General features: G+C 43.1%; 1 long non-coding RNA gene across 1 annotated transcript in view; it reads left to right on the top strand.

The window, feature by feature from the left end:
* LOC118910131 (uncharacterized) overlaps positions 1-15,906 on the top strand; it is a 38,523-nt gene extending 22,617 nt beyond the window's left edge. Inside the window, exons 2-4 of the long non-coding RNA XR_008994102.1 lie at positions 7,603-7,741; positions 10,698-10,846; positions 15,639-15,906. This is a non-coding gene — a long non-coding RNA (uncharacterized LOC118910131). The remainder of the gene's footprint in view (positions 1-7,602; positions 7,742-10,697; positions 10,847-15,638) is intronic.
* Positions 15,907-22,368: the final 6,462 nt, after the last annotated feature.

The raw sequence follows: 22,368 nt of genomic DNA, 5'->3' as shown, positions 1-22,368 counted from the left end.
CCACAATTACAAGAGAAGGAAATGCACTGCAGTGTTTTTTCCTAGAGGCAACACAGGTCACTTCTGCTCACACTTCATCAGCCAAATGCAGTCACCTGGCCACACCTAACTTGAAAGGGTTAGGAAGGGCATCTTCCATGTGCCCAATGGAGGAGGTCCAGAATGCCTACCATGCAGGGTTAGGGATTGCTTCTCTGGCTTTAGCAGGGATCTGAATTATGCACAAGAGTTAACCAGGGAGAAGTTAACATACGGAAGGGTGGGGGAGCAGCAAGGAAGTGGCTGCTGCATGTGTAAAGGCCCTGAGGTAGGAAGAATCATAGTCTGAGCAGTAGAAAGAAGGCCAGAGTGGCTACAACCCAAGGGGAAAGTGGCTCCCATGTCAACAGGACATATGGGGACTTCGACACCAGTGGAAGACTGTTAGTTTATGCCCCAGAGGGAGGAGAGTGGCTGGGTCATGTCCACTTTGGCTTCAATATGAGGGACAAGTGGGCGGGGAAGGAGGCTTTGTGGAGAGGAGCTTACGCATCACCATGTACCTCTGAGGTGGGCAGAATGCCCATCACATTGGGAGGACACTGTAGGCCAGAAAGACTGAGTTGCGTGACTTGAGGGTTGCAGCCAGTAAATTCTGAAACCAAGATTCAAAGCCTCTCCTTCAGACTCAGACTGTGCCTGGTCCCATGTCTACAGGGGCCTCCCCCTGATATTGGAAGAGTCTTCAACAACCTACATCCTCCCTGAGCACCTCACTCGGCCATGCTCACCTTTGCAAGGCTCACTTACATTTTACTGAACAGAATTTCTGGTTGAAGCGAGCTCTGGTGTTCAGATTTCAATTGCTAAGGATCTCCTCTGTGTCACAATTTGAGAAAATTTCCAAAAGATGCTATTAGTGTACCAAAAAAGATGAAGTGTGAGCGATATCAAAGAGAAGTTTCAGAAATGGCTGCTGGAGAAAGCAGAGAAGCCTTTTCTATGCTGAGCGCCCATCTCCCAATTAGCATACAAAAACATTTTTAAAGGAATAACCTTTACTAATAAAATGCTATAATCTCAATAAGACATTTCAGCAGGGGAATTATCAGATATTAATTCATGCCTAGTTGCACTGACAGCTCTCGGCCATCAACGCTGGCCTAATAGCACACTAGGTGGGAATTAATATGCCATAATTCATGCTCTGTCATGCATTATTGCTTAAATAAGATACATGAAGAATAACCTATTCTGGCGAGATAACTGGGATTCTCAGAGTTCTCCTGGCCAAGTTATAAATAGTTATGTTAGGATCCAGAATTTTTTTGTATTACTAAATTTGAAATAAATTGCATATATGTATCCTCATCTGTAATTACTGTGAACATTTTTCTTAAGTACTAACATTAAGTTCAGTCATATTCCATGTTTTAAAATTGAACTTAAGCAAAATTGCATAATTTTCTTGAGACCAAAATAGAAATTTCTTTCCTCCATATATAATTGTATCTGTTGCTATGGCACGACATAGCATATACGGACAATGGCTCAGCAGAGGTGAAATGGGCCTGACTTAGAGAGGTACAAAATAGAAAGAGGGGCATAAGGGGGCCCAGAGAATAGTCTATTTATGTTTATGAAGAGTTTATATCTCTCTGGGCATTTATAGTTACTCATGAATGCCTGTTGTCCTAGAAGTAAGTGAAGTCAGAGAGAATCCCTCTCCTCTCCTATAGAAGCTTAGAGTTGCCTGAAAGAGACAGTGTTGATGTAGGTAGTAAATGAACGTTGCCTCAAAAAATAATACCTTAGAAATGCCAAGGTGTAAGGAGGAAGACCGTGGAGTTGATTCAAAGAGCTTGTAGGCAGAGTTATGAGAGACATCATTAATAAATCATTCATATGTTTATCATCTCTTTATGGGTATCTTCCTCTATGCCAAACTCTCTAACAGGCTCTGAGCACACAAAGAAGCTAGAGGTCTAGTGAGACAAGCCCTTGTGTGTAGGGTAACCATGGTGCCACATGGCAAAAGCAAAAACCAGGATAGCACCAGAGCCCAGAAGGATGATCCATGTCTCAGACTGGCGACGGGGAAGTTGGTAAGGAAAGTTGATCAAGGAAATCTTCATGGAAGAGGTGATACCTGAGATGAGTCTTAAAAGACAGAGAATTTCCCAGATAAAATTTTGGGAGTAAGGTCAAGGGTGAGTGAAAAGGAAATGGTGGTTGATGTAAGTCCAGGAGAGGCAAATAGAGGCCAGACGGTGCAAGATGTTGCAGAGCACAGTCAGGGGCTTGTATGTTGCCTTCATGTGGCCAGAGTTTTGAGATTCAGCCATCAGAGTGATCTGGAAGTTTGTATCTATAAAGTCAAGTCAGGAAGCAGGGAGACCAGGTGGGCAGCTGTTGTGTCAGTCTGGAGAGGGGATGAACCAGGGTAACAGCAGAGAGAGTAGCAGTCAGGGGGCAGAGCAGAAGCATGGTGAGACAAGGAAGAGGATGAGTTTGATTGGGGACATGCTGCGTTTGCAGCTCAATGCCTTGAGCTCACTGGGGGAGACATTTGAGCTGAAGGTCAGGCCTTGAGGGTCATCTCCATTTGTAAACTTGGAACATCAGAGCTGAAAGGGTAATTAGAGGTCGTCTTACCCATTCTACCAACCATTTTGAAGATGGGGAACTAAGTTCCAGAGAGGGGAAAGCCCTTGTCAAGATCACAAGAGATCTCTGAATCCTCTTCCAGATTGATGACTTCCTTTGCCATGTTAATCACCAAAGAAGAGAACTGATTCTGAAAGCAGGGGAGAGAGATCACAAGTGGGGTGATGGTCCACCACAATGTTTCCCAAATTTCAGTCATTCTCAAACAGTGTGCATAAATTTCACCATGACCAGGTGCTTAATATTTTAATGAATATTTTTGTTTTAATAAATTTATTTAAAAGAACACACATCATTTCCATATGTGGAAGTTGATCTTCCTTTTTCTATTAAAAAAAGTAGCAAACCTGAAAATAACTCCATGAAAATAGAGCAATCATAAAATTCTAGCCAGATACTGTTATCTGCCTGAGACCCAGTCTCTCTTTTTTGGAAAGATACTTAAACTATATTAGCACCAAAATGAGCCTCTCTGCTTGTCTTTATAGAACAGAAGAGAATTGGAATGGAAAAATTTTTTTCACTATGTGATTCAAGGTTATTAAGTAGTATGGTCCTATATTTCCTAAAACATGCCACAGTTGGAGAGGTACGGGGTTAGAAAAAGACAGAATAAAATGGATGGTTTCCACATGCCCCAAAGATGGGTTGTTTTATTGCTTTACCAAAGTAAAAAAATAAGAAGATGCCAAGCTGACATTCTTTTGTTGAATGACTTTATTAAGATGCAATCAAAATTATTTCAAAGAATTTGTGAGAATGCTTTCGGTTTTGCCATTCAATCAACTGAGGATTCCTTGTCCTGCCCTGCCTGTGGGATGGAAGTCATGGGCTCGAATGAGAATGTTGTACAATCAAGAACTATACTTGTGCCAGTGAGCTATCTCCAGAGAGGTCTAGATCATTCCTGTAGGCCACCCTGCTGCAGGAAGGGAACAGCGGCACAGCTCCAGATGAACACTTCTGGGAGTCATTTCTGCTGTGTGGGGCATAGCAAGGGCACAGCACACATCCTCACTTGCTTTGGAGCAAGCCAGGAATCCGTTGGCCCTCAAATGTTTGCCTCTGGAAGGTCCCCTGATCTTTTGTGTCTCACAAGGCTTAAGTTTGGATTCACCCAAAAGCAGAGCCAAAGCAAAGGACTTAGGTGGAAAAAATTTACTTGACAAATGTCCCAGGAGACAGGAGTTGAAGGAGCAGAAGAGTAAGAGAAGAAAGGAAGGTAAGTCACACAAAGTTATTGAGCTGGTTACTGCTATGGGCGGAAGGGGATCCATTGCACAGGGCACGTCTCAGAACTGTGCTGGGTGAATCAGCATTGTCCCCCTGCGGAATGAGGCTGGAGTTATCTACTCCCACCCTGCTGGTGAAGGGTCAGCCCTGGGTGTGTGAAGACACCTCTGGACTCGGGCTGTGCCTGACCAGCTGCTTCCGCTTCCCAGACCCCCAGGGCTCTGCTGTCTGTTTCAAATTAACCTTGATTTCTCGTTTCCTTTGCTCCTGTACTTGGCTAGAGGGGGCTTTTCAGGGCCACTGGCTGTCAGGGCTCAGTGGCCTCTTCATCGGTGTCATTTGTGATTTCAGCAAGTTGGTCCTGTGGGAGGAGGGAGAGGAGATAGATGGAGAATTAGGACTCAAGGAGGAACTGCTTGTGCCCTTGACCCTCCCCTAGACCATGGCCGGGTGACCTCTCCATATTCTTAAATCAATGCACAGGTGGACCCTGCAGGAAGTGAGGGGTAGAGGATGGATTCCCTTTGCAAGTCGCCCTGCCCCCTCCTTTCCCCAGCTTGTCTGAAAGGGATGCAGAAATGTCAATTGTCTCCTAGCTCAGTTACTTTGCTAACCCAATCAATCCATATGAAAAGAACAGATTAAATTGACTGATCCTCATATATTTAATGATTGCTGCTATTTGACCAGGATGCATTTCTCAGGAAGCGCTTGTCACAAGCTATTGATAGTCTTTTAATCCCGTGAAACTGAATGTTGGGCTTTCTTGCTCCCCAAGATGGCTGGTCTCAGGTGATCTTGCACTGCAAGAAAATGAGATGCCAAATGGCTCTTCTTCACTAGTGGATGATTGGGTTTAACTCTTGGTTTATGGATTTTTTAGCAGATGCAGCTTTTTGTACAAATGATTCCATGACTTCCCACCCTATCTTTATAATTTCTAGGGAGGTCTCAGCTAATCAGCAAGGGTGCCAGGAAATTCTTAGGCCAAGAAAAATTCTCTAGTTAAATTTGTCACTATTTGCAATACACTATGTGTCATGATAATATTAGCTACCATTTTTGGAGTCTTTGTTTTACACGTTTTATTTAATTTTATAGTCACAGAAACCAAAAAAGAATGCTATTTTCACTTCCCTATTTTGTGATGAGGACACTGAGGTACAGAGAGGGTCAGGAATGCATCTGAGATCACACAGCAAGCCCTTGGCAGAGCTGGGATGCCAACCCATGCTGTTAGCATGCATATACTGAGTGATTCATCACTCCATGATGATTATAAAATCATGTGTGCTACTGAGTATTGTGTGTAATGGGTATATGCCCTGGGATATTTGACTAAGATGCCAGGCTTAAAAATATGGCAACTACAGTCTCCTTTATTGTACACTGCAACTACAGCCTTGAGGGTATAGAGTCTCTAAGATTGCCTGATTCCAGATGAATGCCTCATTGTGCAGCAATATAGTGGGAACATATATATTTCCCCCTTCTTTGTCTATCTCTGTCTCTGTCTCTTTCTCTCTGAAGCTGAGCATCTGGAACTTTCAATTTAACATACATTCTAACTATTAATATTTTGAAGACCTGCTTCATATATTCATCCAATAATCATTTACAAGTACCTACCATATGCCAGCCACTGAGCTAGGACAACACTGAATGACATAGTTCCCGTTCTCAGCAAACCCACAGTCTACTTTCTGCAAATGCATAGACAACTGCAGTATAGCATGAGACTTGTGACAGATACTAGGGGTGCTGTTGTGGCACACCTTAACCTGGGCTATGTGAGGAAGGCTTCATGGAGGAAGTGGTGTTTGCACTAAGCTTTGAAGAGATTGCGACAAAAGCCAGTGGATAAAGGAATGCCTTCAAGAATGACCTATTTATTTGAAAGCATGGTTGATTACTTTTGGCAGTTCACATTGTTTGGCTCATGGTGGGAAGATACGGTGGGAAGGTGGATGAAGATGGAGGGGGTGGGGAGCACTAGGAAATGAGACTGGAAGGTTAAACAAGTTTGACTTCTATCTAGAAGGCTCTGGGCTCCACAGAAGAATTTTAAGCAAGCTAGTGAAAAGAATCTTATAGCTGGCAGCTAAGAGTATGACCTCAGGCATTGGGTGCCTGTGTCCAGCTCAACATTCTCATTTAGGAGCTGTGTATTTTGGGGCTAATGTGTGTCTTACCTCTCTAAGCCCCCAAGACCTTGTCAAGTCATACCATCTCAGAGGGTAGCTGCAAGGCCTGCAGGAGACAAGGTTGATGACATGCTTAATGCTGGAGCCAGGCATATAGTAAGTGTTAACTAAACACGAGTTGCTTTTATGATCAGATTTGCATTTTAGAAAGCTCCTTCAAAGAGGGATTTAGATGAAGAAATGCAGGCTGGAGATAAATTAAAATAGAATAATTGGGCAAAAGAGGACAGGAGCCTGAGCTAACACTGTAATGGGAAATGGAAATATTAACAAAGAGATCTTAAGGAGGTCTAATTAGCAGTCAGCACTTAGAAGGGGATAAGGGAGATGGAGGGGTCCAGGATGACCTCCCAATTTCTGCTGCGGTGACTGAGTAGTCCACGGTGTCATTCCCTGGGACAGTTAATATAGGAAAAGCCACAGGCTTGGGGGATGGGGAGTTCTTCCTGGGAGGTGTTGGATTTGAGGTGCTTATGGGCCCTTCAGTGATGCTGTTTAGAAGGTACTTAGATAGAAGGGTCTGGACTCCTGAAGACTTTCTCCTCCCCAAAGGACTGAGAGGTCCTCATAGCCTAGGGCATGATGTGTTCTTTTGTATTTTTCAGAGAACCACCCTCAGAGCAGGGTTCAGAGAATCCTGTCAGTCTCTTAAAGAGACCGCAGAACAGAGGACCACCAACTCCAAGAAGCTTCTCTGACAGCTGCCCAGCCCAGAGCTCTGTCTTCCCTGAACTCTTACAGCATGACCTCTTCTTTGGGGGTCACCTAGTGATTGCTGCCATATAATGAACATATATGCACCTTGCCTCAACTAGGTTACAGACTTCTGGATGGTGGCAGCAGCGGGCGATTCGTTTTCTGTTACTTCCCTCCATGCCGAGCTCAGGGCTGGGATCTCTTGCCAACTCACAAATAAATGAGAGGATTCTGCCCCCAGAGAAAGCTCTGGGGCTCACTGCTTTGTCCTCTCTGTCTACCAAAATGGGGACCTTGCTTGACCCACATGGAAGGGGACACCTGGTCAGGCAGGTGAGCCACCAGGGACCCTGAGATGTCTGTTCTGAGCTCACAGGACCGGCCTTGACAATGTGGAGGCTGGGGCTCTGGGAGGCAGATGCATTTTTAGCTCAGCCCCAACTCCTGGTTTATGAACACACAACATCACAGTCCCAGGCTCCGAGAAGGCGGAGCCCACGGCGGAGCTGACTCTTTTTATGGCTTTACCCTCCCACCCTACCCCGACCTTCCATACATCATTCTTGACTCTCCCGCCCTACCACATTCCTGAGCATTTGATCTATGTTCTATAAGTAGATGTAATGAAATGCCAAGTTTCTTTAAAAAGAAACCCTCCCCCCACCGAAGATTTAACCTGGGGATCATCCAATAACAGACAACAATGTTCTGCTCACTGGTGGTGGGCTGGGGCATTTTGCCTGTCTGGTCTTAAGTCCCAGAGTCCTGCTCATTTTGCCAATCATTAACTCTAAACCTGTATTTATTTTCATTTTGCTTATAGGAAGCCACAAATAACTTGTTTAAGAGTAACATGGAAAGCATAAGCGAAATGGCTCTCTGCTCTTCCCTAGCAACCTCTGCTTCAGCAAAGAGGCGAGACTGGAATGAGAGGGAATGTTGGAGTCGGTCCTTGCTGGCTTGTGAGTGTGACCCATCTAGGTACCATGGGACAACACTGTTCCTTTACTTCAGGGGAAAGTGAGAAGGGAGATGCCCCAGACTCCCCATCAACCTAGACTGATAAGTCTATTCCCTTATCAGATCTCAACCTTTCTTTTGCTAAATGATGGATTCCATTAGGGATCTCCTATCAGAAGAGTTGGTATATCTAACCCGACTAGTGAGAGAGGGTTAGTGGCCTTGCAGAACTCTTCTGGCTTCATTTAGAGGGGACTCCAGGAGTTAAGGGCATGCCTGTGCTATGCCCCTGCCTGCCTCTTCTGCAAGGCTTGCCCAGACCATTAGGTAAGGGCCTCCCCTTCACCCCACCTTTGCCTCCATAATGAATTCTATATACTATTCTTTGTCTATAACAGTTTCTCAACCTTGGTACCATTGACATTTTGAGCCAGAGAATTCTGAATTCCTTGTGCATCGTATAGGATGTGTAGTATCCCTTACCTTGACCCACTAGATAGTAACGCCTCCCCCCAGTTGTGACAAACAAAAGGACATTGCCCAATGTCCCCTGGATGAGGTGGGGTATGCAAAATCACCCCTGGCTGAGAACCACGGTCTACACTGTGATTACATTGGACTGTATTTATTATTTGTCTTTTGCACTAACTCTGAGCTCCCTCCAGTCAGAGGCATGTTTATTCATTTCTGCAGCACATAGTAGGCATGTGGAATTAATGACATTGGTTAAGATATACAGCAGGTCTCTGGGTCAGATGGACTTTTGTATTTCTTATACCATAAGCAACCTCTTACAATAAATATTCTTTAATCACTAGTAGGTGCCAGGCACCTCTGTTCTTGGAGTACAATGGAAAATGTGGCAGTCAAGGGCAGAGCCTTTAGGAAATTTAGATTATAGTGGCAGCAGGCTGGAAAGAGACATGTGCAATAAATAAATGGGTGAGTCAGAAAATAATTCCCAGCAATAATCAGCCCTATGGGGAACATACTTAAAGGGCCAAGGACAGACTGAGTAGACAGGAGTGTCTTAGACTGGGTGGTAGGGAGGCCTCTCTTAGAAGGTGACCTGGGAGCTGTCACTAAAACTTAGTAGGCAGAGTGAAGTTTTTACATTCACTTTTGTCACCCAACTCCTGGGGCCTGGCATTTTGTAGGTACTCGATAAGTATTTGTTGGTAGAATTAATGTAAGGAGAGTTGGTGCTGCGAACACTCATTGTCCTTTGAATTTCAGTGTAGGTTCTAGAATTAACAGCCAGGGGTGTGTGAGAGTACAACGTTTGTGGGCAAAGCCTGGATCAGCCCCTGAACCATCTTGTTTCCACTCGGTTCTGTTTTGACAAAGAGTTTCTTTAAAAATAGACGGGACAATAATCTCCTCTTCTAATCAATCATTTAATCACACATCAGTCATCGTTGTCATTTAAAACCTGAACCGGCATCAATACACTCTGACCATTTCCAGGCCCAGGTGTGAACCCCACGACCAACTGGGGGAAATATGCAAGCTTCCTACCCAGTGATCTACCTCGCCATCAAATGCACTCCGAGGACGGGGTAGCATTACCGTTGTGCTTGGATAAGAAGGTCTCCATTCCGGCCCCCAACCCACAAGAGCTGGAAAGGAAAAAGAGCTTAATCATTAATAACACTAACTTGCATTTCTAGAGCCTTGAAAATGAGAATTTTGCCCTTTTTTCCCTGGGAGTAAATTGGGTCAGAGTGTTCCCAGAATTTACATTTCAATTAAAAATACAATAATAACACATTGTGCTAATAGTGAATGATTCCGACTCAGGGGAAGATGACACCGCGGCTACTTTGTTAATGAAAAGCCCCCTTCATTCGGATGGGCCACACATCAGCGGTCACAAATCTCCCATCTTGCTCTGGGTCTAGCTGTGGAATGGGCGGGGAGGGGTGCGGCTGGGGAGGCTGTGGCAGGAGCTGGGGGCAATCCTTGCTCCCCCAGCCTGCCGTTCAAGCCGAACCTGACTTTGCCTTTAAATGAAGCTTTAAAAAATTTAATAAGGTGGGGTACTTTGTTTCCTTTTTGGGTAGTGGTAGTGGTGGTGGTGGTGGTTTGGTTTTGCCTATTTTTCGCTTTTCTAGGCAATAGCTGATGGCATCAGAGGGCTTGCCGTAGACAACCCCCACCCCCAAGGCCTTTGTGAGTGGATTTAACTGTAAAAGCATCCCCCACCGGCCTCTCCAGCTGGAATCTGATAGAAACTTCAGCCCAGGGCTGCGTGGAAACCTAAGTGCTTGGTGGTGCTGCTGCTTTGAGAAAAAGCCATTTGCAGGCCAAGGGGATGGCAGCTGTGAAATGACCGCTGAGGCTCTCCTTGAGAATGTCCCCTGCCTTGCCAATTTTTAGAGTTGGTCCAAAAATCCTGCAGACATATCCCTTTATCTAGATGCAGGAAATACGGGAAGGGGAAGGGAGAAGTTGCCTGGTGGCAGGTGGGGGGGCCTTGGAGGCCAGCTGTCAGCACCTGCCCAGAAAGGCTGGTCTCACTGACACAGGTTGATGATGTTTGCTCACAGATTGGTTCTGAAAATAAGTAATCTGGCTCAGTACTGTTTAAGTCAGAAAGTGAAATTTATATGTGGGGAAAGAATATCACTCAGCACCCCCTCTCCAGGAGGGAGGAACTTCAAAAGCAGGAATGCAACCAGTGGTGGGGGGGGCAGGCAGCATTTGGGAAACCATGGCTGTCTGGACTCAGACCCCCAATCAGGTGTCTTCATGGACCCTGTTCTGGTGGGCCCTCTTACTATGCTCTGTGCTGGGCCCTAAAGTAAGAGGGAAGCACCCTAGAACATATTAACTACAGATGGCAAATGTGGGCCATTGCCTTCCATTGTGTATTATTCAAAATCTTTTAGTGGATAAAAAAAATTTTGCATATATATATATATATGTGTGTGTGTGTACCTTTTTTTTTTTTTCCAGGCACATACTGAAATGAAATGGCTCAAATACTCAAATACCTAGAACCCTGGAAAATTAAAATAGGCACAGAACAAGTGTCCTGGACATCATATCTGCAGCCAGAGGGAGTTGGGATGGGACCTGGCCTCAGGCTGCCTCCTTCCACATAGGTGAGGTCACCACTGTGCCCTTCTTGGCCCAGAAGCTGGGCCTCTTTCTCTCTTTCTTTCAGTTTCTTAATCATTTAGGGAAGAAAAGATCATTAAAGTTCAGTTCCCCAAGTTTTGAATAATTATCAGAAGTATAATTATCATTCCTGATAATAACACTCTGTTTACTATGATATTTGTTTTATTACAAAATGTGGGCCAAGGTACCCTAGGCATAGACAATTCACAAAGGTAGCCTTCACTAATATTGGTCAATTATTCCTTTTCCATTGTCTTTAGGAGCCCAAACTATCCTCCCCTAGGATCTGCCTGGATGCTGAGCACAAAGCCACACCTCACTGTCCCCATAAACGTGATTTTGCTATTCCACTAGCTTGATTAGCCTGACTTTACTTTTCCAAGACTGCTCTGCTCAAGCAGATGGTTTGACTGTTCACACAGAAATCTTCCGAAAGACCCATCAAATTCCACTAGAGTATCAACAGACAGTTTGCACCCTGAGATTCCTTTATCTGCCTACTCAAGATCCTTGCCTGTTTCTACCAACCCTGAGCTGTTGTTTCCTGCTTCTTACCCAATCCTAATCAAGTCCCTGCATTAAGAGACCTCCTGACACCAAATTTCCAATTCTCAGCAAATTCTGATCTAACTTTCCTTACTCTGAAACTCCACCAGAACTCTTCCAAGATAGTGATCCCCCCTTGCTGTAGTAACAATAAACTCAGCCTTAGCTAAGCAACAGGCTGTGTTGGTACTATTTTGGGAGCCAGCATTTGACATCTTTCTATCTTTCTGATTATGTGCCTGGGAGAAGTCTCTATTGAGTGCTAGCTTGTCTTTGCCATTTCTCTAATTTTTCCTAATTGCTGTTTTAAAATGGAGAGTAGGTTTCCAGTGCAGAACTCTGAACTGGCAATAATATCTAGCAAAAATTTAATCATATTGCTTTGCTTTCATTGTATTCATTTTTGATTCATTTAAAAAGTTCTATCAGAATGATACATAAATGTTACCTAATACATAGGTGAATAGTGTAAGGCTTATAATGAACAGCAGGCCCCTTGGTTCACCCCTCCCTCCCAACCCCCAAATGTGAATTCCCTGAAGCAACTGTTGTCAATTCTTACAGCTGTTTCTTCTGGGTGTTTTTGCTCTGTGCTTTGAAATGACATGTGTATGCTGCTATCTCCTGATTTTTCTCACATATCAGGTGATATTATTTATTTCCAAATATGAACAATGAGTAGTCTCTTAGACAACTTCTTACTCGCATATTGTTCCTCCTCCTTCCAACTTTCTGTCACAGGTTTGTTGTATTTTTTATTAAATCCAGAATTAGTGTTTTCATTATGACAAATGAGCAAATATTATCCAGAGCTTAGTTAGGTGGTGTTTTAGGATGTCATTCTTTCCTGGCCTTTGCCTTCTTTGGCTTGACTTTCTTTGAATTTCTGAGTGACTCTTCCCCCTCTTCAGTGGCTATGCACAAAGGCCCTCAATCCAATTTTACACCTGGCCACACCTGTCAGTTAATCTGTCAGTTCCATTTTTTCTCGGAGACACCCCTCCTGGAGCCGCCTATCCTTCTGCCCTATCGGATCTCGTTGCTCTCCAGGCCAACAACACAGCTGGACTTCCCTTGCTGTTGTTCTGTGTGTGGGCCCCTGTGCCCTGGATCTCGTGTCTTCATCTTTCTTGATTTACTCCCTTGTTTTGGTGGAGCACATCCTCTAATATGTTCCTGAGTAAGGGTACAAATTTTTGATACCTTACATACCTTTAAAAAAGTGTTGATTATTCCCTTTTACTGGATTGATAATTTGGCTATATATAAAATTCAAACACTGAAGCAATTTTTCTTTATGGAATGTAGTGTTCCATTGGCTTCCAGTATTTGCTGAGGAAAGTCCATGGCTTCCCTCATTCTCAATTCCTTATATATGTGACCTGTTTTTTTGTTATTGTTGTTTTGTTTCTTACTTTCTCTCTGGGAGATTTTAGGCTCTTCTTTCCATTCCTGGTGCTCTGATTGGTGTGACTGATTATTCATTCATTCTGTTGGGCACTCAGCAGACCCATGTAATAAAAAAAACAAAATCTCTAGTTTCTGGGAAATTTTCTTGTATTATTTCTTTGCTGATTTCCTCCCCTCTGTATCCTCTTCTTTGTGTATCTCTGGAGTGTTTACTATCTAAATGGCAGACTTAAAACAATTCACTTATTTTCTTAGTGTTGATCTGCTCTCCTCCATCTTCTTGACCTTTTTCTTGTTCTCCTGGTATTCCCTTTATAGCTTTGTGTTTCTAGTTCATGGATGTAATATCTTTTCTTATCTGAGTATAGCAGAAGCTGCAGTGCCCACAGTTTCCCCCTGGGCCTTGCCATTTTAGTGCATGCAAGCCCATTGCCTGAGGACAATGTGCCATCTAGGTAGTAAAACACTAAGGATTTGTTTTTGTGGTTAGTTGCATTTTCAACTTTTAGAATGTGGATCATAAAGTTCTTTTAATGGTGGATTCCATTATCAACCTCCGCTCCCTAGTAGGGTGCTGGTGGGGAGGAAACCTAGGGGTGTGACAGATTCTAATTCGGGCTTCCCATTAATCCTACTGGCCTGTACCTTACCTGAGCTACCACCTTTCCAGCAGCCTTTCCAGGCACTCCTGCTCAGAACAGCTGATCTCCTTGCTTCCTTTTCTCTCAGACCTAGATGTCAATTACTCTTAATTTGTTTTCTCACTAGTCTCTAAAACTTGGTTGACATCTGTCATTTGCTACTGCTCCTCTTCTGTTCTTTTTTCATTCTGTAGGTTTATGCCTTTTTGTTTTTATCCCTTAACTATTACTTCATTAGGGTTTTAGCAACGATCAGAGTAAAACATTTGTGTTTAATCCACCATGAACTCCCATTATGCTTATATTTGTAGTCAGAGTCTATTTATGGTATGCAATATTGGTTTTCCAGTGTGTGCAGTGATAAAAAGCTTTCCTTAAAAATAAATACATTCTTTTAATTTTTCTACAAAAATGAGTCCGTTTTTAAAGAGTAAATGAAATGTGGGTTATGGCCAAATCATGCTGGTGATATGATGATGACAGAAATTTGAGATTTACTAGATCAGAACATCATATTCTCTTGTTGTGGCAGATAAGACAAAATTATCTGTGGGGCATTCTTGGACATCCCAGGGTTGGACACTAACACTGATGCTGAGGTGCTCACTGAATTCATAATCAAGGATGACACCAATGTCCCATACTTCAAGGTTGAAGTGGATCTTGGGATGTGTGACTCCTAAAATTTTCCCCACATGAACTTCAGGATGGGCCTGTGAGGCAGGAATTTAGGATCACAGCCAAAGTGGGAGAAGGCAGTTTCTGACCACTCTTAGTGAGTCAAGTGCCCTGGTATTCTAGCCCAAGGGCCAGCATAGTTCCTGTCCCACTGGTATCCATCCACTGGGAAAAGGAGACCTGTGTCCAGGGCCCGGCTAGCAATAGTCTCTGGACATAGTCACATAGTCAGGGATCACAGAGTGAACTCTAGAGACTGGTGTAGGGGCTGCTCCTGAGAAGACCTGATACTTCGTCATGTATCTCCCTGTTGGCTCCAGGCAGCTGGCCAATGGTAATGGAAGATTCTCCCTATGAGGAGCTAACTCCCAAGAGCCTTTTCAGCCTTCATTTTTCCCTCCATCTCAGGCACACAGTCTACTACTTTTACTAGCAGAGAACCCCAGGCATGTGGGATAGGGCTTGTAGACTTTATCTGTTATTGCCCTTCAGTACTTCAAGAGGGTGGAAATGGGGATCACAGCCCCACCCTGTGTGGGAGTAGGTGCCCAGGAGTGTAGAGCTGTCTAGGGATGTGTGCATGCTGTTTGAGCACGTGGCGGTGCGATTAAGGGGCATTGATTAGTCTTTGCATCTAGTGAAAGGAAATCATTCCTGTAGCTGCTGAGGTTCTGGCTGCTGATTGCCTGGGGGTTATCTGTTTATTTAAGTGAACAAAGTAATGGGTAGTGTAGATGTCTGAAAATTGCCTGGGTTTGTTCCCTTTTTGCTTACCTGTCCCTCCTGGGTACCATTATTCTCAAGCACCTATTGCTAGGGTGATTTCACCAATCTATCTCTGTTGGGTTAAATCAGTCAGCTCACAGGCTGGGTAATGGAGTGGTGGCAGAAGGAGGGTAATTTGATCTTTAGGCACAAGCTGGGGAGCCAGGGAAGAAGCTCAATCCTTCCCCTGACTTGGGATCAACCTTGAGGATATGCAATTGTCAAAGCAGAGAAGGTTCCAGCTGGAAGGGAGCATAGAGCCTTAGTGTACAAAGAGGAAGCTAAATGATGGGAGTTTGTGTCATCTTTATCTAAGGTAACAGCTTCATTGTTACATGCTTTATATTTTGAGTTTCAGAAAAAAGATTTGTTAGATCAAAGTAATTATAAATAAATTTTAAAAACACTCTCCTGACCCAACTGGTTTATCGTACAGACAAGGCAACCAATACCCTGAGAGATGAATGTTGGTGTACCTTCAGCCTGGTTTCTGGTTTAGGCAGATAAAAGCTGTGGCTGATTGCATTTTCAAAAATGGCCACAGTAATATTTCAGGTTCTTTTTGTTCATCACCATCATGCTGGGTGTATTTTCCCTGCCGTTGAACCTGGGCATGCCTTTGCCTTGATGAACAGAATGTAGTGAAGTGACACCACATAACTTCTGAGGCTGGTTCACAAAAGGTGAGCTGGCTTCATCCTGGCCCTCTTTCCCTTTTTCCCTACCTCTTCAGACACATGCCTTTGGAGCACTGAGATGTCATGTAAGAAGTTTGGTAATCCTTAGGTCACCATACTGAAGAGACTTCAAGGAGAGATCACCTCAAGAGATGCTCCAGGGGCCCCAGCTTTTCCAGACCCCAGTTGGTCAAGCCTGCACAGCACAAGAAGCTTTCAGTATGATTCCAGCCTGACTGCAACGTGTGTCCACCCACCCAGGTCCACCCAGCAGCTGCACAAAAACTGCCCTGTTGAGTCCAGCCAACCCCAGAACTGGGAGAGAAAAAAATAAATTGCTTTAAGCACTATTTTGTGGTGGTTTTTATGCAACAATAGGTAATGAGAACACAGAAGGGGCACCACTGTGAAATGGGATGATCAGACATCTTCACCCCTTGGAGGAAAGATCTAGTGTCTTCCCCATTCCCCACTTTCTCTTCTCACATCTCTCTGTCCTATAGATACCAGTGCAGTCTGGAGCCCTGAATTTGCTGAATGAATTCCTGCTATGCCTTCGCCTGCTCCCAAGGGAAAAATTCTAGCTGGGCTTCCTATTGGAGTTCTCTATAGTTGTTAGCATATTTCAATAGGACATATGAATGCTGGCTGGAGACTTTTCAGGCTGTATACATTTTTTAAAGACCTTTTTAATTGGTTTGACAGGCACCGATTGATTATCTGCTTGTCACTGTGCTGCTCACCCCAGGAATGGTAAGGTGAGTAGAGTTTAAACCCTACCTTCCAGGGGCTTTTAATCTTATAGAAGAGGGAGATCACGAGGATCAACTACAAGAGATGATGCAATGCAATGAGTGCTAAATAGACCTGCAAACAAGGTGATGTGCAAACTTGTACTAAAAGACAAGAATCTGTAGGATTGTGCTAGGTAGGAATGTGCCTGGCAGAGTGCATGAGAAGAGGACATGCCAGACAGAAAGCAAGCCTAAAAAGGTGCAGGTATGGAGCTGTGTTGTTTTGGAAAATTAGGGAAAAAATTATGGAGAGGAGTTAAAAGTGACAAGTGAGATTAGTGGGAAAGAGCAAAGGTCAGCAAAACAAGAAGGAATGTATTTACATCAATTACACATTTTGGTTTGCAGAAGGTCACTAAAGATAGTCAACGGGGGTGACAAACTAAGAAAAAAATGACTAGGTAATTCACAATGGCTACTCTGCCCATGGAGAGAAGCTTAACCTTCTAACCTAATCAACCAAATAAAAGTTGAATAAGTAGGTAGCATTCTATCCCCATCAGATTGGTTTTTAAAGAAAAGGTTGAATACTGCCAAGTACTGGTGATGATGTAGGCACATAGGTTACTTATGGACTGCTGGTGGCATATAAACTAACCTAGTCACTCTGGTAGCAGAATACAAACTTGAGTATGCATAGACCTTGAGAAATTGTAACCTCAGCCCTGGTGTCACCCCCAGAGAAACTGTTCCTCAGGCAGAAGGTATACAAAGATATTCTTTGCAACCCAGTTTTTGAGGCATGGAGCTGGAGGTGACCTGGTTGTCCATCCCTAGAACAATTTGATAGATGAAATATAAATATGGATGGAATACAAGACCGCATTTAGGAGCAAGATAGGTTAAAAGACATGGAGGTCAGTGGGAAAAGGAGGTCACAGAAAGAGTTCTGTAGCACCATACCACTTATATTAATACATAACACAACACTCAAAACAGCACTAGGCATTTTATTAACACACATATATGAAAAATATTTATTAAATGTATGAGTAGTGATGCCTAAGGGGTGGAGGTGAGGGATGGTCATGGGAATCAGAGATTTAAAAAGTTAAATAAATGATGAAATAGTAGGCTACTTACCTAGGAGCTAGCTGTCTCAACTCTGTACCTGAACTTAGGAAAAACAACAATCAGAGAATATAAACAGCATCTGGCTTAAATAAGGTGCTTAGTACATGTGTTTTGAATGAGAAAAGGCAACCATATGGTGGAATGGTAACTTCAAGACCATTGTCATTTTAGGGACCTGCACAGTAACTAGCAGTAATGAGAACTTGTACTCATCAGGTGAAGGTGAAGCCACCTGCCGCGTGCTCATTTCCAGACTTATGGAGGTTTGCGATACATTTGGGAAAGATTTCTGTCCGGTCTGGTTAAATGGCTTGGCGCCTCTAGAGGGAAGCAACCATTATCTGAAAAATTCACTTCTATGAAACTGCTCCTCTTCTGACAGTGGGGATAGATGAAGTATTCCTGTAATAGTATGTAAATCATGCTTCTAAAGTGCTTGAAAAGTTTGGTGTCTTGAGCAGGCTAAATGTCACCCCGTGCAAGTTTCTTCACCCTCTTAATTTGCTTAGTAAATTCCTTTTTTTCAGAATGTGAATTACAGTAAAAGCGGTTTATCTCTTTGGCATTCTGTCAACCAGCCCTCGGGTATGGGACCAGCGAAATGATAATGGACGCTGCCGGGGGTGACCCACCTCCCACATGCTGCAGGCTTCTGAGTCATCTGAGAAAGTTGAAATTAATTTCTGCAGAATTTTAGCATTAAATAGATGTGATATAAACCAAGCCTTTAAACACAGGCCATTTTGCATGTCGTGGTGTACTTTGGAAACCTATGCAGTCAAGGATTTGATTGGCCAGAATGCCCATCCCTGCTCCTATGGGGTCACAGGGGGTTCCACTGTGCGGAGCCTGAAATCATGATGTTTTGGTTCATGTAGCTTTCCTAGATTATGTTTTCTTATAACCAATGATTAGGAATGAAAATTGAGTGACTTTCTGTCACTGTTCCATCATCCTGTGGTAGACTTAAGATGGGCACAGATTCTTGTCCCTCTCCCCTTTGAGAAGTGGAGTCTATTTTCCTGCCTCTGGAAAGATGGCTGCCTCTCACTGCTTAAAAACTAGACTATGACAGAAGTGACAGGTGTCACCAGAACTAGATTTAAGAGTGTGGCAACTTCTGCTTCGGCTCCTTTCAGCACTCATTCTTGAATCCTACGACCACGTGATGCAGTCCAACTGGCCCCATGGAGAGACCGTGTGGAGAGAGAGAGAAGTCCCAGTCTGCCAACTGTCTTTGCTCAGGTACCAGGCATGGGAGGGACACTGTCTTTGACGATGCACTCTAGTCACCAGCTGACTGCTGCTGTGTGAGAGATCCCAAGCCAGAGCAGCAGAATAATAATAATAACAGGCTGTGGTGTTATTTTAAGCCACTCAGTTTTGGTACAACTTGTTAGACAATAGGTAACTGAAAACAATCTCTTTTTTTTAACTGAGAAACTATGGAAATGTTTCATCCTTTAAAAACAATAATTTCATTACCAAGGTAATATTTTTTGTAAATATTTTTTAGTAATTAAAAAATTTTGTCATGGTAAAATTATATAACACAAAATGTATCATTGTAACCATTTGATGTATATAATTTAGTATCCTTAAGAATATTCACATTGTTATACAACCGTCACCACCATCCTTCTCCAGAACTTTTCTATCATCCCAAAGTGAAATTCTACCCATTAAACAATAGCTCCCCATTGCTCCTCCCCCAGCTCCTGGCAACAACCATTCTACTTTCTGTCTCTGTGAATTTGATTAGTCTAGGTACCTTACACAGGTGGAATAATCCTTATGGTTTTAACCTTTATGTTTTGTAAAACCTCTAATCTACTATGATGGTTAATTTTATGTCTCAACTTGATTGACCCAGGTATTTGGTCAAATATTATTCTAGATGTTTCTGTGAGGGTGTTTTGGATGAGATTAACATTTAAATCAGTTGACTGAGTAAAGCAGATTGCCCTCCATAATGTGGGTGGGCCTCATCCAATCAGCTGAAGATCTGTATAGAACAAAAGGCTAACCCTCTTCCCAGTACCCTTCTTCATCAGTCTCCTGTCTGATGACCTTTGAACTGGAATGCTGGCTTTTCTTGTCTGATGGTTTTCAAATTGGGACATCATATCTTCCTAGTTTTATAACAATTTTCAGCCTTTGGACCTGAAGTGAGACATGGGCTTTGCAAATATGGACTTGTCAATCTCCATAACTGTGTGAACCAATTCCTTGTAATAAATCTCTTTGTATGGGTGTGTGTGTGTGTGTGTGTGTGTGATCTTATTAGCTCTGTTTCCCTGGAGAAGCCTGACATATACCCACTATGGCCTGGATTGAGATTTTTGCTGCAATATGGACAGTTTGGATACCAAGTTGAGTCTAAGGTCTAGTTAATACTTGCTACTGTAATTCTCTTATGTCATATTCAGACATAGATTTCTCTCAGGGACTTCCTTTGTGAGAAAAGAAAAATGTGTTTTTTAGGAGGTGCTTTGGGAAAGACTATGGATATCGTCTATGTCTTTGCAGAAGTTCCAGCCAAAATGTGCACCTACCAATAATGCCTTGAAAATCCTCCTTGTTTGGCTTATTGTTGGTTAAACAAGATCAGACATATAAAGAAAAGTAGAGCAGAGGCAGGTGGCCAAAAATCAGGTATGGACTCACGAGATTCAGATTTAATACCGCTATGTTTGTCTGATAGTGGTCGACAGATTAGTGCCAGGTCTTGGTACATTTTTCAGGCAACTAAAGAAGCCACATATAGTGAGCAGAGTCCATGGGGCCTCTTATCCACCATTCTTACCCATCAGGGAACTGGAAAATGCTATTTGCTGAAATACACTGAAATATTTTATCTTCATATCTGCCTACACAGGTAGTATTTTTCCCTGCTTGCATTCATTCTTGGTAAAGACCTGTTTTCCAGTATGAGAAATAAGGTCAACCAATGTAACCAACTCCGTACAGTTTTAATTGAGATTGCTTTTGTGTTTTTCTCAAATGGTCTCATGTGTACCCATCTCTAGATTGGTCAAGTTCAGGCCAGAAAGGCAGAGTTTAGCCTAAGTATTATGAATGGAAGGAATTTAATATAGGGAATTGGTTACACAGGTGATAGAAGAGCTGAGAAGATAAAAGAGACCGTGGGCCAACCAGAGATCAGAAATTGCAGGAATCTACCACCCCTGCAGGGGTAGGCAGCTGCTGGAGTGCGAGGCAGGAGCTGTCAGCTGGGATCCGGAATAGAGGGGGAGCAGCCCTTCCCCAGTCACCTCCATGGCTGAGCCCAACGGGAAGCCCAAGGAGGCGGCCGTCCGGGACGCCCAGCAAGGGCCAGTCCTCCTGACGTCCAGAGCGGAGCACAGGAAGGAAGCTGAATGAAGGCACATGGCTTTCTAAATTAAGATAGAACCCCAGTCACCCTAGTCACACATGACCCAAACCAAACAACAACAAAGACAATAAAACCTTTTTTAAAATCAGTATCTCATAGAAAATTCTAAGAAAAGGATCAGACTTGAGTGTAAACACTGGCTTCTGCATTTGCTAACTTTGTGACATTGGGTGGATTTTTTAATGTCTCTGAATTCCAGTTGTAAAAAAGGATAATTACAGTACATTTCCCAAAAGATGTCATGAAATATTGTGGGAAAGAGACCAGACATGAAATATGGCTTTTCGCACTTACTCAAAATCTGCAGGCAGGAAGAAATAAGGGCCCACCAAGTTGAGCTGGGGACTTCCCCACCTCAGTTCTAAATGCATGTCTCATCAGTTCTCTTTTATCTATAAATGCTTGCATTTATACATAACCTTGTACATAATACTTAATCCATAATACAGGTATTTATACATAAATAAAAATAATTTTACACAAAAATACAATACGTAAACACAATATCCTCTACCCCTACCCCACCCAGGGCTTCCAGAAAATGCTTTGGAATCCAGAGGAAAAGAAGGTCCTTGCCTCACTTGTAAACAAACTTCAAAAGGCTATTATACTGGAAAAGACATTCACATATACATTTTGAAAATAAGGGGAGTCACAGTCAATGAGGTCAAATATTGCACGTGAAATGAAACTCAAATGTTCCTTAAAAAGTAAGAGTCACTGGCTCAATTCAGAAGAACAAAGGGAAACAAGACCCTGAAGGTTGGAAGGGGTCCTGAGAGTTAGTCAAAGAGTAAAACTAAGAATACCTTTTGTTGGTGAAGTGTTTCCATTTTTATTATGTGTGGCATGAAGCTCTGTTGATTGTGAAGGGACTGATTTTAATATCAAAGGATTAAATAAGATAACATAAAAAACACATTTAGGGTCTGGAGTGGGAAAAGTGCTTAAAAATATTTAGCAACGTCATCCTCATTTTGTGTGTTCATGTGTGTGTGTGTGTGCGCACCTGCATTAGTGCATGCATAACTTGAAGGAGTGTACACTGGTGGCTTTTCCCTACTGGAGCCTTTCTTTCCTGGAAGTGTCTAAAGTGATAGGAGAATTGGAAACGTAGGAGCGGAGGGAAGAAATGGGTGGATAAAAAAAATTCTGGCAGCCCAGACATATTTTATGTGGTCATCAGTTGGAGGTGTGAGACAAGTGAGCTTTGTTTGTTTTTAAACTTTAATGGTTAAAATGCCAGCGTTTGCTAATAATCCTCACACATTAGAGCTATTCAAGTCTATGCACACACAGATGGCACTGATTTGCATGCTGGGCACTTCATTGGGCAGGTGTGGAAAGGAGAGGTGGCCACACCTCATGGGGAATGTCACATCTACCTGGTTCACCTAAGGTCATGTGTTGCTTATGGACAATTATCCACCTGTTCATGGATGTTGTTTGCCATGTGTGTTTCAGGCACGAGGCTGTTCGCCTAAGTGTCAATGTTAGAAAAATAGCTTTGGAACAGGTCTA

Source organism: Manis pentadactyla, chromosome 15 (genome assembly GCF_030020395.1).
Source record: "Manis pentadactyla isolate mManPen7 chromosome 15, mManPen7.hap1, whole genome shotgun sequence".
NCBI classification, from domain to species: domain Eukaryota; kingdom Metazoa; phylum Chordata; class Mammalia; order Pholidota; family Manidae; genus Manis; species Manis pentadactyla.
The sequence above is the reverse complement of the archived record's forward strand: the minus strand, read 5'-3'. Positions and strand labels throughout refer to the sequence as shown.